Consider the following 16,316-nt stretch of genomic DNA (forward strand, 5'->3'; position numbering starts at 1 on the left):
TTTCGAACAAGCAAATCGAAATAATAATTGTAATAATAAATATATTATTGCATTAAATAAGAGATAAATAAATAAGCAAAAGCAAACAAATAACAAATTCGAACAAGCAAATCGAAATTATTAAATTTATTTAATATTATTATTATATTGTATATTAAATGCAATTAATTAATAAAACACTGTGTGTATATGGACCATAATATACACGCGTTGCGATATGTATTGTTCATCTCAGTTATGCGCATACATTGGATAATGCAACAACCTAAAATGTACAATGTTGTACCTGATTATTACAGGTTAATGTTTTATATAAATTTCAATATATATCGCTAAAAAAAAGTATTAATACCGTAAATGCCATTTAAAAAATACTTGATATATTATTGGTTATATGAAACTAAGACATTTCGCAGCATTCGTTTTAGGTATAAAAATCAATTTATTGAAGGAATTGATATATGCCAGTAAAATGGTGTATTTTTAATTTCTTTCAATAAAAACATATATGACAAAATTACCAAACCAATATATAAAACTCTAAGCGGTGGATCACTCGGCTCATGGGTCGATGAAGAACGCAGCAAACTGTGCGTCATCGTGTGAACTGCAGGACACATGAACATCGACATTTTGAACGCATATCGCAGTCCATGCTGTTATGTACTTTAATTAATTTTATAGTGCTGCTTGGACTACATATGGTTGAGGGTTGTAAGACTATGCTAATTAAGTTGTTTATATAAATTTTATAATGAAATTTTATAAGCATATGGTATATTATTGGATAATAATAATTTAATTATTATATTATTCATAATATTAACAAATATATGAAAAACATTATCTCACATTAGTAAATAATTTGAATGTGAAAAACGAAGAGAAATATTTTCTTTTTCAATCAAATAATACTGAGAAATGTCTAGCATAAAAAATTTATCTAGAATTGTCTCTTATTAAAGATTAGTAAATAGAAAGCCGTTGACAATATTATTATTCTTCGTTGATTCGTTAGACCAAACAAATGCCATACAAATATATAAAATATATAACGAATTTAATAAAATGTTTTATCATTATATATAAAGAATTAATTGCAAAAAAAGTTATACACAACCTCAACTCATATGGGACTACCCCCTGAATTTAAGCATATTAATTAGGGGAGGAAAAGAAACTAACCAGGATTTTCTTAGTAGCGGCGAGCGAAAAGAAATCAGTTCAGCACTAAGTCACTTTGTCTATATGGCAAATGTGAGATGCAGTGTATGGAGCGTCAATATTCTAGTATGAGAAATTAACGATTTAAGTCCTTCTTAAATGAGGCCATTTACCCATAGAGGGTGCCAGGCCCGTATAACGTTAATGATTACTAGATGATGTTTCCAAAGAGTCGTGTTGCTTGATAGTGCAGCACTAAGTGGGTGGTAAACTCCATCTAAAACTAAATATAACCATGAGACCGATAGTAAACAAGTACCGTGAGGGAAAGTTGAAAAGAACTCTGAATAGAGAGTTAAACAGTACGTGAAACTGCTTAGAGGTTAAGCCCGATGAACCTGAATATCCGTTATGGAAAATTCATCATTAAAATTGTAATATTTAAACAATATTATGATAATAGTGTGCATTTTTTCCATATAAGGACATTGTAATCTATTAGCATACAAAATTTATCATAAAATATAACTTATAGTTTATTCAAATTAATTTGCTTGCATTTTAACACAGAATAAATGTTATTAATTTGATAAAGTGCTGATAGATTTATATGAATACAGTGCGTTAATTTTTCGGAATTATATAATGGCATAATTATCATTGATTTTTGTGTTTATTATATGCACTTGTATGATTAACAATGCGAAAGATTCAGGATACCTTCGGGACCCGTCTTGAAACACGGACCAAGGAGTCTAACATATGTGCAAGTTATTGGGATATAAACCTAATAGCGTAATTAACTTGACTAATAATGGGATTAGTTTTTTAACTATTTATAGCTAATTAACACAATCCCGGGGCGTTCTATATAGTTATGTATAATGATATTTATATTATTTATGCCTCTAACTGGAACGTACCTTGAGCATATATGCTGTGACCCGAAAGATGGTGAACTATACTTGATCAGGTTGAAGTCAGGGGAAACCCTGATGGAAGACCGAAACAGTTCTGACGTGCAAATCGATTGTCAGAATTGAGTATAGGGGCGAAAGACCAATCGAACCATCTAGTAGCTGGTTCCTTCCGAAGTTTCCCTCAGGATAGCTGGTGCATTTTAATGTTATATAAAATAATCTTATCTGGTAAAGCGAATGATTAGAGGCCTTAGGGTCGAAACGATCTTAACCTATTCTCAAACTTTAAATGGGTAAGAACCTTAACTTTCTTGATATGAAGTTCAAGGTTATGATATAATGTGCCCAGTGGGCCACTTTTGGTAAGCAGAACTGGCGCTGTGGGATGAACCAAACGTAATGTTACGGTGCCCAAATTAACAACTCATGCAGATACCATGAAAGGCGTTGGTTGCTTAAAACAGCAGGACGGTGATCATGGAAGTCGAAATCCGCTAAGGAGTGTGTAACAACTCACCTGCCGAAGCAACTAGCCCTTAAAATGGATGGCGCTTAAGTTGTATACCTATACATTACCGCTAAAGTAGATGATTTATATTACTTGTGATATAAATTTTGAAACTTTAGTGAGTAGGAAGGTACAATGGTATGCGTAGAAGTGTTTGGCGTAAGCCTGCATGGAGCTGCCATTGGTACAGATCTTGGTGGTAGTAGCAAATAATCGAATGAGACCTTGGAGGACTGAAGTGGAGAAGGGTTTCGTGTGAACAGTGGTTGATCACGAGTTAGTCGGTCCTAAGTTCAAGGCGAAAGCCGAAAATTTTCAAGTAAAACACAAATGCCATACAAATATAATTATATTATATAAATCAAGCTAATTAATATACTTGAATAATTTTGAACGAAAGGGAATACGGTTCCAATTCCGTAACCTGTTGAGTATCCGTTTGTTATTAAATATGGGCCTCGTGCTCATCCTGGCAACAGGAACGACCATAAAGAAGCCGTCGAGAGATATCGGAAGAGTTTTCTTTTCTGTTTTATAGCCGTACTACCATGGAAGTCTTTCGCAGAGAGATATGGTAGATGGGCTAGAAGAGCATGACATATACTGTTGTGTCGATATTTTCTCCTCGGACCTTGAAAATTTATGGTGGGGACACGCAAACTTCTCAACAGGCCGTACCAATATCCGCAGCTGGTCTCCAAGGTGAAGAGTCTCTAGTCGATAGAATAATGTAGGTAAGGGAAGTCGGCAAATTAGATCCGTAACTTCGGGATAAGGATTGGCTCTGAAGATTGAGATAGTCGGGCTTGATTGGGAAACAATAACATGGTTTATGTGCTCGTTCTGGGTAAATAGAGTGTCTGGCATTTATGTTGGTCACTTGTTCCCCGGATAGTTTAGTTACGTAGCCAATTGTGGAACTTTCTTGCTAAAATTTTTAAGAATACTAATTGGGTTAAACCAATTAGTTCTTATTAATTATAACGATTATCAATTAACAATCAATTCAGAACTGGCACGGACTTGGGGAATCCGACTGTCTAATTAAAACAAAGCATTGTGATGGCCCTAGCGGGTGTTGACACAATGTGATTTCTGCCCAGTGCTCTGAATGTCAAAGTGAAGAAATTCAAGTAAGCGCGGGTCAACGGCGGGAGTAACTATGACTCTCTTAAGGTAGCCAAATGCCTCGTCATCTAATTAGTGACGCGCATGAATGGATTAACGAGATTCCTACTGTCCCTATCTACACACAGTCGGTGTTTGGTTGCTCGCGAGAACAGACGTGTTTTTCCGTACGCTCCGCGAGTAAAGTGCATTTAGGCAGTAAAACAACAGGTACATTGTTGAAAATAGTGCGAAAATTCGTGTTTCGTGCTTGCGAACACAGTGCGTGTGTTTTCCGTTTGAAATTCTGCGGAAATCGGGCGATATTCGCGTTTTTCTTTTTGGAAATTTTCCATTAAGACACGTGTGTCGCGAGAGAGGCGCTCTCTCGAGAGAGGCGTTTGCCTAATTTAGGCACATTTTGTCGCCCACAGCTGTGCGGTTTGTGTCTCCGCTGAACTTGGATCAGCTGATCAGCTGACCGAGCTTTTGAGAACCAGCTGATAGGAAGGGGTAAGTCTCGAATATCAAAGAGCTTACTTAGTAAGGCCGATAACCGGCAGATGGCGCCACCAAAAATGGTGGTCGACGAGTCCGGGAGCGAAAGTGCGAGCAGCCGTGGAAGCAGCTCGGGCAGAGGGCGCGCCAGAGGCAAGCGCAACAAAGCGCCGCTGAGGGAGGCCTCGAGGTGCAAAGTGTTGGCGCTGGATGCAACCGCCGCTGCCCCTGCCGACGCCTTTGCCGCTGCCCCCGCCGCTGCCCCCGCCGCTGACGCTGCCGCAGTCGCAGCCGCTGCCGCTGCCGCAGCCGCTGCCGCCGCCGCTGCCCCCGCCGCTGCCCCCGCCGCTGCCCCCGCCGACGCTGCCGCAGTCGCAGCCGCTGCTGATGGAGGGACCTTCGTCGTGCCAGCCAGCATAGAGAAATCCTTCTCGGACAGGGAATGGAGGGGAAACGGAGCCGTTGCTGCCGAGATGGGCGACATCCGTGCGGATATCCTGAGGATGTCCCACGTAGCGAGCCCTACCGTGAGCATTAAGACGCAGTTGTTGGCAAACCGCTACGAGGAGGTCGTCGGAGCCCTGCTGATCCGCATCGGAGTGCTGGAGGATCGCTTGAAGAGGCAGACACCGGTCGCCTCGGCCGCCTCATATGCAGCCACCGCTGCTAGAGGCGCGCACCTAGTCGCCTCACCTGCTGCCCCTGTTGCCCCCCTTGCCCCCGTACCCGCACCGCGGAAGATTCGGGAGACATGGTCGGCTGTCGTTGCGTGCGACGACCCGGCCCTGTCAGGCAGGCAAATCGCTGAGAAGATCCGCAAGGAGGTAGCGCCCGCTCTGGGCGTACGAGTACACGAGGTGCGTGAGCTGAAGCGGGGCGGCGCGATCATTCGCACGCCTTCGCAGGCGGAGATGACGAAGGTCGTCGCCTCCGCAAAGTTCGCCGAGGTGGGCCTGAAGGTGTCGAGGAACACCGCTGCGAAGCCGCGTGTTACGGTCCAGGATGTGGACACCTCCGTGGGACCGGACGAGTTTATGATGGAGCTCAGGGAGAAGAACTTCGAAGAGATGAGCCTCAAGGAGTTCCAGAAGGCGGTTGTCCTGGCGACCAAGCCCTGGTCAGCTGCTGACGGTGCCACAATCAATGTGACGCTGGAGGTAGACGACCAGGCGCTGGCCGTTCTCGAGGGCGGGAGAGTATACATTAAGTGGTTTTCCTACCGCTGCCGCTCTCAGGTGCGAACCTACGCGTGCCACCGATGCCTTGGCTTTGACCACAAGGTCAATGAGTGTCGGTACGCCCGAGAGAAGCAGGTCTGCCGCCAGTGCGGACAGAACGACCACGTCGCGGCGAAGTGCAGAAATGCGGTGGACTGCCGCAACTGCCGTCACAAGGGTATGCCCTCGGGGCATTATATGCTTTCGGGTGGCTGCCCGATATACGGCGCGCTGCTAGCCAGGGTGCAAGCTAGACATTGATAATGTTTAGCTTCATCCAAGCGAATTGTGGTCGAGGCCGTTGCGCTGTCATCGAGCTTGCCAAGCAGATGAGAGATGCTGGCCACCTGTTCGCACTAGTCCAGGAGCCCTACGTGGACGCTGGCAAGCGACTCACTGGACTGCCTGGAGGAATGAGGATATTCGCCGATAGGAGGAAGAAAGCTGCCATCATCGTGGACGACCCATCTGCCATCTGCATGCCCATCGAGGCTTTGACGACGGACTACGGAGTGTGCGTGAGTGTCACAGGAAGATATGGCACAATCTTTCTGGCCTCCGTATACTGCCAGCATCTAGCTGCTCTGGAGCCCTACACTGACTACCTGGATACGGTTCTGCTATTAGCTAGCAGAACACCGACAATCCTCGGACTTGATGCTAACGCAGTCTCCCCTATGTGGTTCAGCAAATCCCCAGACAACTCTGGAGACCGCCTGAACCGCGAACGGGGACAGCTCATGAACGAGTGGATAATCGCAAGCGGTGCCAGTGTACTGAATACGGCCAGCCAGGTGTTCACGTTCGATAATCACCGCTCTAGAAGTGATATCGACGTGACCTTCGCCAACGAAGCGGCGCGAGTATGGGCAACCTACGATTGGAGAGTTGACTTCTGGGAGCTGAGTGACCACAACATTATCACTGTTGAGGTTACTCCAGATCCGAGCAGTACCGTTGAGAGCCTAGCTCCGGTACCGCAATGGAAGCTCTCCAATGCAAGTTGGCGAAGATTCAGTGTAGAGTTAAGGAGTGCAGCACAGAGTCTCGAGGAACTGGAGGAATCGCCGTTGGACGACCATGTGTCTGCCCTTCGCTCCATCGTACACGATGTGTGCGACAGGGTGATAGGGCGCAGGATACCTGCAGCGAGGGGAAACGTAATATGGTGGAATCCTGAGCTGAGTACCAAGCGCCAAGAGGTCCGGAGACTGAGGCGTAGGCTGCAGGCAGCTCGCCGGAGTGGCACCGACGATGCTGAGCAACTTGCCGCTGGACTGAGATTTGCCTCAGGCCAGTACAAGAAGCTTATCTTGACGACAAAGGAGCAAAACTGGCGGGACTTCGTGGGACGGCACAAGGATGATCCATGGGGGCACGTATACCGAATATGCCGAGGCCGGAAGAAGACAGCCGATCTCGGATGTCTCCGGTCGAACGGCGCGCTTTCCGTAACTTGGCACGACTGCGCAAGTGTGCTCCTCCGCAACTTTTTCCCTGTTGCGGAGTCGACGACACGAGAAGACATACCCCCTGGTGCCCCACCGATCCTCGAAGCCTTCGAGGTGGCAACCAGCGTCGCGAGGCTGAGAAGCCGGCGATCGCCGGGTATGGATGGCATCACGGGCGGTATTGTCAAGGAGGTATGGCGTGCCATCCCTCAGCACCTGACGAAGCTGTACTCTCGGTGCATCTCGGAAGGATACTTTCCGGCCGAGTGGAAGCACCCGAGAGTGATACCGCTGGTAAAGGGGCCAGATAAGGACAGGAGCGATCCTGCCTCTTATCGCGGCATATGCCTTTTGCCAGTGTTCGGAAAGGCGCTTGAGGGAATCATGGTGAATCGGCTGAAGGATGTGCTACCGGATGGCTGCAGATGGCAATTCGGATTCAGGCCTGGACGCTGCGTGGAGGATGCGTGGATGCACGCCAAAAACACCGTCGCCAACAGTCGCGAGAGGAGGGTCCTTGGAATCTTTGTCGATTTCAAGGGAGCCTTCGACAACGTGGAGTGGAGTGCGGTGCTGGATCGGCTTGTCGACGTAGGCTGTCGAGAAATCGACTTGTGGAAAAGCTATTTTTCCGGCCGTAGCGCAAGCATCATCAGCAGGTATGAAGCAGCCACAGTTGCGGTTACACGGGGCTGCCCGCAAGGGTCCGTCAGTGGTCCATTTATTTGGAATTTACTGATGGATGTGCTGCTTCAGCGCTTGGAGCCACATTGTGCTCTGAGCGCGTTTGCAGATGATCTTCTGCTTTTCGTCGACGGGAATTCCCGTGCCGATCTGGAGCGGAAGGGCGAGCAGTTGATGGACATCGTGGGAGCCTGGGGAGCTGAGGTTGGAGTGAGTGTGTCAACCAGCAAGACGGCAATAATGTTGCTGAAAGGACAGCTTTCACGCACGAGGAGACCGACGGTACGGTTTGCTGGAGCAAGCCTGCCTTACGTCACCAAATGCCGGTACCTTGGCATCTTAGTCGGCGAGCGGTTGAGTTTTCTCCCGCATATCTCTGCTCTCAGAGATCGGCTGGCTGGAGTTGCCGGAGGACTAGCGCGGGTGCTTCGAGTCGATTGGGGGCTCAGCTCCCGTGCTAAGAGGACGATTTACAGCGGACTCATGGTCCCCTGTGCACTCTTTGGTGCCTCGGTCTGGTACAAGGCGGCGAGTAGGGGCAAGTCCCTTAAACTCCTCACCTCGTGCCAGAGGTCCATCCTTTTAGGATGCCTACCGGTATGCCGCACAGTGTCCACGGTGGCACTGCAGGTGCTTGCTGGTGCTCCTCCAATGGATCTGGATGCTCACAGGATCGCCGTGAAGTTCAAGCTGAGGAAGGATGTCCCCCTGGATGAGAGCGACTGGCTCCACGGACAGGACCTGTCCGTGTTGGACTGGAAAGCTAAGATGGCGCTGCTAGACGAACGTCTGCTAAATGAGTGGCAACTCAGATGGGATCGCGCGGAACACGGCTCCGTGACTCGCGAGTTTTTCCCAGAGGCAGCGTTCGTCTACAAGAGGAAAGACTTTGTCTTTACCCTCAAAGCCGGATTCTTGCTGACAGGACACGGGTCGATGAACGCATTTCTGCAAGGCAGGACCCTCAGCACCACGACCGCATGCTCATGTGGCGTGGCAAGAGAGGACTGGCGCCACATACTGTGTGAATGCCGCCTGTACAACGATTTGCGGGACCTGGATGCCCTTGGAGTCGTTCGAGACCAGGGAAGATGGATCGTCGCGGGAGTAGTCGAGACCCCAGAACGGATGCGTCTCCTAGGAGTTTTTGCCGATGCTGCCTTCTCGAGGCGAAGGATGGATGCGACGAGGGAGGAACCACAGGCGCCGGGACGTTAGTCCCACACCTCTTTTGCCGTGTGGTAGCGGCGAAGAATACTGCCACAGCCTGCCATAGCTTGTCGTAGGAGGCGACTAATATGGCAATGGTTGCCCCATCCGAGCTTGTCGGAGCTGAAGGGGTGAGGCTCACCGAGCCTGTAATTTCGGTACCACGGGTTGAGCAGCTCCAAGGCTGCTCATTGAGGTTGGCCCCCTTGTGGGAGTATCGTGGTGGCTGTGGTTGACACCTATATCGCGGGTAGAGTCCTCGGGCTCGACGTGGATGTTGCGTTATACAACTCGGGTGCTGTGACCCACAGAACAGTAGAGATTTTAGATAGATCTCGCCCCTACGCAAGGGGGAGTGCTTGCCCGACAAGTAAGTACTCGAATTGCTACTGGGGTGGATGCTATGTACATAGCTATAGCTTCTAGTCCGGGGCGTTGGTCTGGCGCTTAACCTAGACCCGTGCATTATATACTCACTTGTGGGTATATTAGAATGCCGTGGTTGTAATCCCTTCATTGTGGAACACGCCACGTAAAACAAGTTCGGAGGGATCCGAGACACACCTGTCCCTATCTACTATCTAGCGAAACCACAGCCAAGGGAACGGGCTTGGAATAATTAGCGGGGAAAGAAGACCCTTTTGAGCTTGACTCTAATCTGGCAGTGTAAGGAGACATAAGAGGTGTAGAATAAGTGGGAGATATTAGACTTCGGTTTGGTATCGCCAATGAAATACCACTACTCTTATTGTTTCCTTACTTACTTGATTAAATGGAACGTGTATCATTTCCTAGCCATTATACGGATATATTTATTATATCTTATGGTATTGGGTTTTGATGCAAGCTTCTTGATCAAAGTATCACGAGTTTGTTATATAATCGCAAACAAATTCTTTAATAAAACGGTGCATTTATGTATTTTTGATTTGAAAATTTGGTATAACTCCAATTACTCAGGTATGATCCAATTCAAGGACATTGCCAGGTAGGGAGTTTGACTGGGGCGGTACATCTCTCAAATAATAACGGAGGTGTCCCAAGGCCAGCTCAGTGCGGACAGAAACCACACATAGAGCAAAAGGGCAAATGCTGACTTGATCTCGGTGTTCAGTACACACAGGGACAGCAAAAGCTCGGCCTATCGATCCTTTTGGTTTAAAGAGTTTTTAACAAGAGGTGTCAGAAAAGTTACCATAGGGATAACTGGCTTGTGGCGGCCAAGCGTTCATAGCGACGTCGCTTTTTGATCCTTCGATGTCGGCTCTTCCTATCATTGTGAAGCAAAATTCACCAAGCGTTGGATTGTTCACCCATGCAAGGGAACGTGAGCTGGGTTTAGACCGTCGTGAGACAGGTTAGTTTTACCCTACTAATGACAAAACGTTGTTGCGACAGCATTCCTGCGTAGTACGAGAGGAACCGCAGGTACGGACCAATGGCACAATACTTGTTCGAGCGAACAGTGGTATGACGCTACGTCCGTTGGATTATGCCTGAACGCCTCTAAGGTCGTATCCGTGCTGGACTGCAATGATAAATAAGGGGCAATTTGCATTGTATGGCTTCTAAACCATTTAAAGTTTATAATTTACTTTATAAACGACAATGGATGTGATGCCAATGTAATTTGTAACATAGTAAATTGGGAGGATCTTTGATCACCTGATGCCGCGCTAGTTACATATAAAAGCATTATTTAATACAATGACAAAGCCTAGAATCAATTGTAAACGACTTTTGTAACAGGCAAGGTGTTGTAAGTGGTTGAGCAGCTGCCATACTGCGATCCACTGAAGCTTATCCTTTGCTTGATGATTCGATAATAAAGATGTTGCAAGCGGGCATAATCATTATGCTTGCTTGCAGCATCGCACGCCACTTTGTTTGTGGTGTGTAAGGTAGGGAAGAAGAAATATAAAAGACCTAAATTGGAAACATCAATATATAAGTAAATATTGAACAAACAAAATGTATCGTCATCTTATTAGTGACGCGATGATAAAGTGGCAAACATATTCCATGTATAAATATTCCTATGGTATTAAAATTCAAGTAAAGAGGACATATATAAAAGTTTGTATATATGGTTCATTCAATGGTAGCAGCGGTTGGTTGGTTGGTGTCTGCTCCTCTTATTGTTCAAAACTTATGTTATGGTAGCAAGTCTATATCGTCATATTATTAGTGACGCGAAAAAGTAGTGGCAAAAACATATTCCATGTATAAATAAATATTCCTATGGTATTGAAATTCAAGTAAAGAGGCCATTCAAGTAAAGAGGACTTATATAAATATAAGTATATATAATGGTAGCAGCGCGGTTGGTTGGTTGGTGTGTCTGCTCCTCTTATTGTTCAAAACTTATGTTATGGTAGCAAGACTGTATCGTCATATTATTAGTGACGCGAAAAAGTAGTGGCAAAACATATTCCATGTATAAATATTCCTATGGTATTGAAATTCAACTAAAGAGGACATATAAAATTACTATCAATGGTAGCAGTGGTTGGTTGGTTGGTGGTTGGTTGGCGGCTGCTCCTATTATTGTTCAAGACTTATGTTATGGTAGCAAGTCTGTATCGTCATATTAATTATTAGTGACGCGAAAAAGTAGTGGAAATCATATTCCATGTATAAATAGATTCCTATGGTAATGAAATTTTCAAGTAAAGAGAGGACCATTCAAGTAAGAGGACATATAAAAAGTAAGTATATGTTCCTCCAATGGTAGCAGTGGTTGGTTGGTTGGCGGCTGATCCTCTTATTGTTCAAAACTTATTTTATCAATATGAGTTTGGCAATACAATAAAGAAGACCAATCTAATCCATATAAAACTAAATGTATTATATGGATATGCTTAGGAAACCCATATATTCATAAAAAAAAATTATGTATAGAAAATTATACATATATCTTTTATATAAATGAATCGTATGGATATCGCCTTATGGTAGGTATAATAACTTTTTAAGGCATAATAATGTATAATATAGAAAATATACATTGAAATATAAATGCATTTTTATAGATATGGCGGCATATAAGTGCCATATACACAAGAATAAATAATAGAATTTACCAATATATAATTAAAATGAGATATATAAACCTAGTGAGGGGCTGCACTAGTATATGAATCGTATGGATATGGCTTATAGGTATAATACCTATAAGGCATAATAATGTATAATATAATAAATATAAATTAAGATATGAATGAATTATATAAATATGGCATAGAAATGCCATATACATACATAAGAATAAATGGTAGAATTTACCCATATATCACTGAAACACGATATATAAACCTAATGATAGCTGGCACTAGTACTGTAAACATGCACGCAATAGTGCGTGGGGTAAAAAACTACTATAGGGAGGTGGTCGTTGGCGGGCCCCTCCTCGTATTGGTCAAACTTATGTTATGCATATGAATTTGTCAATACTATATAGAACGCCAAGCATATCCATATAAACTATGGATATGCATAGAAATCCATACAAAAGTAAAAAAAAATTATGTATAGAAAAATATACATATATTTATATAAGTGAATCGTATGGATATGGCTTATAGGTATAATACCTATAAGGCATAATAATGTATAACAAGTAAATATACATTGAAATGTGAATGCATTGTATGGATATGGCATATAAATGCCATATATATAGAAATAAATTGTATATCAATGATATAACAATTATAAACCTAGTGAGGGGCGGCACTAGTGAATGAATCGTATGGATATGGCTTATAGGTATAATACCTATAAGGCATAATAATGTATAATATAATAAATATACATTAAGATATGAATGGATTGTATAAATATGGCATAGAAATGCCATATACATAAGAATAAATGGTAGAATTTACCCATATATCACTGAAACACGATATATAAACCTAGTGATAGCTGGCACTAGTACTGTAAACAGGCACGCAATAGTGCGTGGGGTAAAAAACTACTATAGGGAGGTGGTCGTTGGCGGGCCCCTCCTCGTATTGGTCAAAACTTATGTTATGCATATGAATTTGTCAATACTATATAGAACGCCAAGCATATCCATATAAACTATGGATATGCATAGAAATCCATACAAAAGTAAAAAAAAATTATGTATAGAAAAATATACATATATTTATATAAGTGAATCGTATGGATATGGCTTATAGGTATAATACCTATAAGGCATAATAATGTATAACAAGTAAATATACATTGAAATGTGAATGCATTGTATGGATATGGCATATAAATGCCATATATATAGAAATAAATTGTATATCAATGATATAACAATTATAAACCTAGTGAGGGGCGGCACTAGTGAATGAATCGTATGGATATGGCTTATAGGTATAATACCTATAAGGCATAATAATGTATAATATAATAAATATACATTAAGATATGAATGGATTGTATAAATATGGCATAGAAATGCCATATACATAAGAATAAATGGTAGAATTTACCCATATATCACTGAAACACGATATATAAACCTAGTGATAGCTGGCACTAGTACTGTAAACAGGCACGCAATAGTGCGTGGGGTAAAAAAACTACTATAGGGAGGTGGTCGTTGGCGGGCCCCTCCTCGTATTGGTCAAAACTTATGTTATGCATATGAATTTGTCAATACTATATAGAACGCCAAGCATATCCATATAAACTATGGATATGCATAGAAAACCATACAAAAGTAAAAAAAAATTATGTATAGAAAAATATACATATATTTATATAAGTGAATCGTATGGATATGGCTTATAGGTATAATACCTATAAGGCATAATAATGTATAACAAGTAAATATACATTGAAATGTGAATGCATTGTATGGATATGGCATATAAATGCCATATATATAGAAATAAATTGTATATCAATGATATAACAATTATAAACCTAGTGAGGGGCGGCACTAGTGAATGAATCGTATGGATATGGCTTATAGGTATAATACCTATAAGGCATAATAATGTATAATATAATAAATATACATTAAGATATGAATGGATTGTATAAATATGGCATAGAAATGCCATATACATAAGAATAAATGGTAGAATTTACCCATATATCACTGAAACACGATATATAAACCTAGTGATAGCTGGCACTAGTACTGTAAACAGGCACGCAATAGTGCGTGGGGTAAAAAACTACTATAGGGAGGTGGTCGTTGGCGGGCCCCTCCTCGTATTGGTCAAAACTTATGTTATGCATATGAATTTGTCAATACTATATAGAACGCCAAGCATATCCATATAAACTATGGATATGCATAGAAAACCATACAAAAGTAAAAAAAATTATGTATAGAAAAATATACATATATTTATATAAGTGAATCGTATGGATATGGCTTATAGGTATAATACCTATAAGGCATAATAATGTATAACAAGTAAATATACATTGAAATGTGAATGCATTGTATGGATATGGCATATAAATGCCATATATATAGAAATAAATTGTATATCAATGATATAACAATTATAAACCTAGTGAGGGGCGGCACTAGTGAATGAATCGTATGGATATGGCTTATAGGTATAATACCTATAAGGCATAATAATGTATAATATAATAAATATACATTAAGATATGAATGGATTGTATAAATATGGCATAGAAATGCCATATACATAAGAATAAATGGTAGAATTTACCCATATATCACTGAAACACGATATATAAACCTAGTGATAGCTGGCACTAGTACTGTAAACAGGCACGCAATAGTGCGTGGGGTAAAAAACTACTATAGGGAGGTGGTCGTTGGCGGGCCCCTCCTCGTATTGGTCAAAACTTATGTTATGCATATGAATTTGTCAATACTATATAGAACGCCAAGCATATCCATATAAACTATGGATATGCATAGAAATCCATACAAAAGTAAAAAAAAATTATGTATAGAAAAAAATATACATATATTTATATAAGTGAATCGTATGGATATGGCTTATAGGTATAATACCTATAAGGCATAATAATGTATAACAAGTAAATATACATTGAAATGTGAATGCATTGTATGGATATGGCATATAAATGCCATATATATAGAAATAAATTGTATATCAATGATATAACAATTATAAACCTAGTGAGGGGCGGCACTAGTGAATGAATCGTATGGATATGGCTTATAGGTATAATACCTATAAGGCATAATAATGTATAATATAATAAATATACATTAAGATATGAATGGATTGTATAAATATGGCATAGAAATGCCATATACATAAGAATAAATGGTAGAATTTACCCATATATCACTGAAACACGATATATAAACCTAGTGATAGCTGGCACTAGTACTGTAAACAGGCACGCAATAGTGCGTGGGGTAAAAAACTACTATAGGGAGGTGGTCGTTGGCGGGCCCCTCCTCGTATTGGTCAAAACTTATGTTATGCATATGAATTTGTCAATACTATATAGAACGCCAAGCATATCCATATAAACTATGGATATGCATAGAAATCCATACAAAAATAAAAAAAAATTATGTATAGAAAAATATACATATATTTATATAAGTGAATCGTATGGATATGGCTTATAGGTATAATACCTATAAGGCATAATAATGTATAACAAGTAAATATACATTGAAATGTGAATGCATTGTATGGATATGGCATATAAATGCCATATATATAGAAATAAATTGTATATCAATGATATAACAATTATAAACCTAGTGAGGGGCGGCACTAGTGAATGAATCGTATGGATATGGCTTATAGGTATAATACCTATAAGGCATAATAATGTATAATATAATAAATATACATTAAGATATGAATGGATTGTATAAATATGGCATAGAAATGCCATATACATAAGAATAAATGGTAGAATTTACCCATATATCACTGAAACATGATATATAAACCTAGTGATAGCTGGCACTAGTACTGTAAACAGGCACGCAGTAGTGCGTGGGGTAAAAAACTACTATAGGGAGGTGGTCGTTGGCGGGCCCCTCCTCGTATTGGTCAAAACTTATGTTATGCGTAAACATATGATTTTGTCAATACTATAAAGAAAACTTGTTTTGTACATACAAAACTAAATGAATTATATGGATATTGAAAAATAAATGGCATTATATCCATATAATGAAAATATACTTGTATTCTCTTATTATAAGAGAGAATACCGTATAGTTGGTTGGCAAAGACAATTGAAAATACCCGAATTGCAGATGATGGGTTCAAAAACTACTATAGGGTGGTGTAGCAAATAATATGAAGATGATATATCCATATAATGGATATACACTAGTATTCTCTTATTATAATAGAGAATACCATATAAATGGTTGGCAAAGACAATTGAAAATACCCGAATTGAAGTTGACGGGTTCAAAAACTATTATAGGGTGATGTAGCAAATAAAATAATGAAGATATATCCATATAATGGAATTATATGTGTATTCTCTTATTATATGAGAGAGTACCAAACGGTTGATTGGCAAAGACAATTGAAAATACCCGAATTAAAGATATTGGGTC

The 16,316-nt window shown here is 41.4% G+C and overlaps 1 non-coding gene and 1 pseudogene across 1 annotated transcript; both read left to right on the top strand.

The window, feature by feature from the left end:
* Positions 1-536: 536 nt before the first annotated feature.
* Positions 537-715, top strand: LOC119558519. The gene has a single exon (XR_005220230.1). It is a non-coding gene; the product is annotated as a 5.8S ribosomal RNA (ribosomal RNA).
* A 401-nt stretch (positions 716-1,116) lies between these two features.
* On the top strand, positions 1,117-10,581 carry LOC119558527 (annotated as a pseudogene).
* Positions 10,582-16,316: the final 5,735 nt, after the last annotated feature.

Source organism: Drosophila subpulchrella, unplaced genomic scaffold, assembly GCF_014743375.2.
Source record: "Drosophila subpulchrella strain 33 F10 #4 breed RU33 unplaced genomic scaffold, RU_Dsub_v1.1 Primary Assembly Seq107, whole genome shotgun sequence".
Taxonomy (NCBI): domain Eukaryota; kingdom Metazoa; phylum Arthropoda; class Insecta; order Diptera; family Drosophilidae; genus Drosophila; species Drosophila subpulchrella.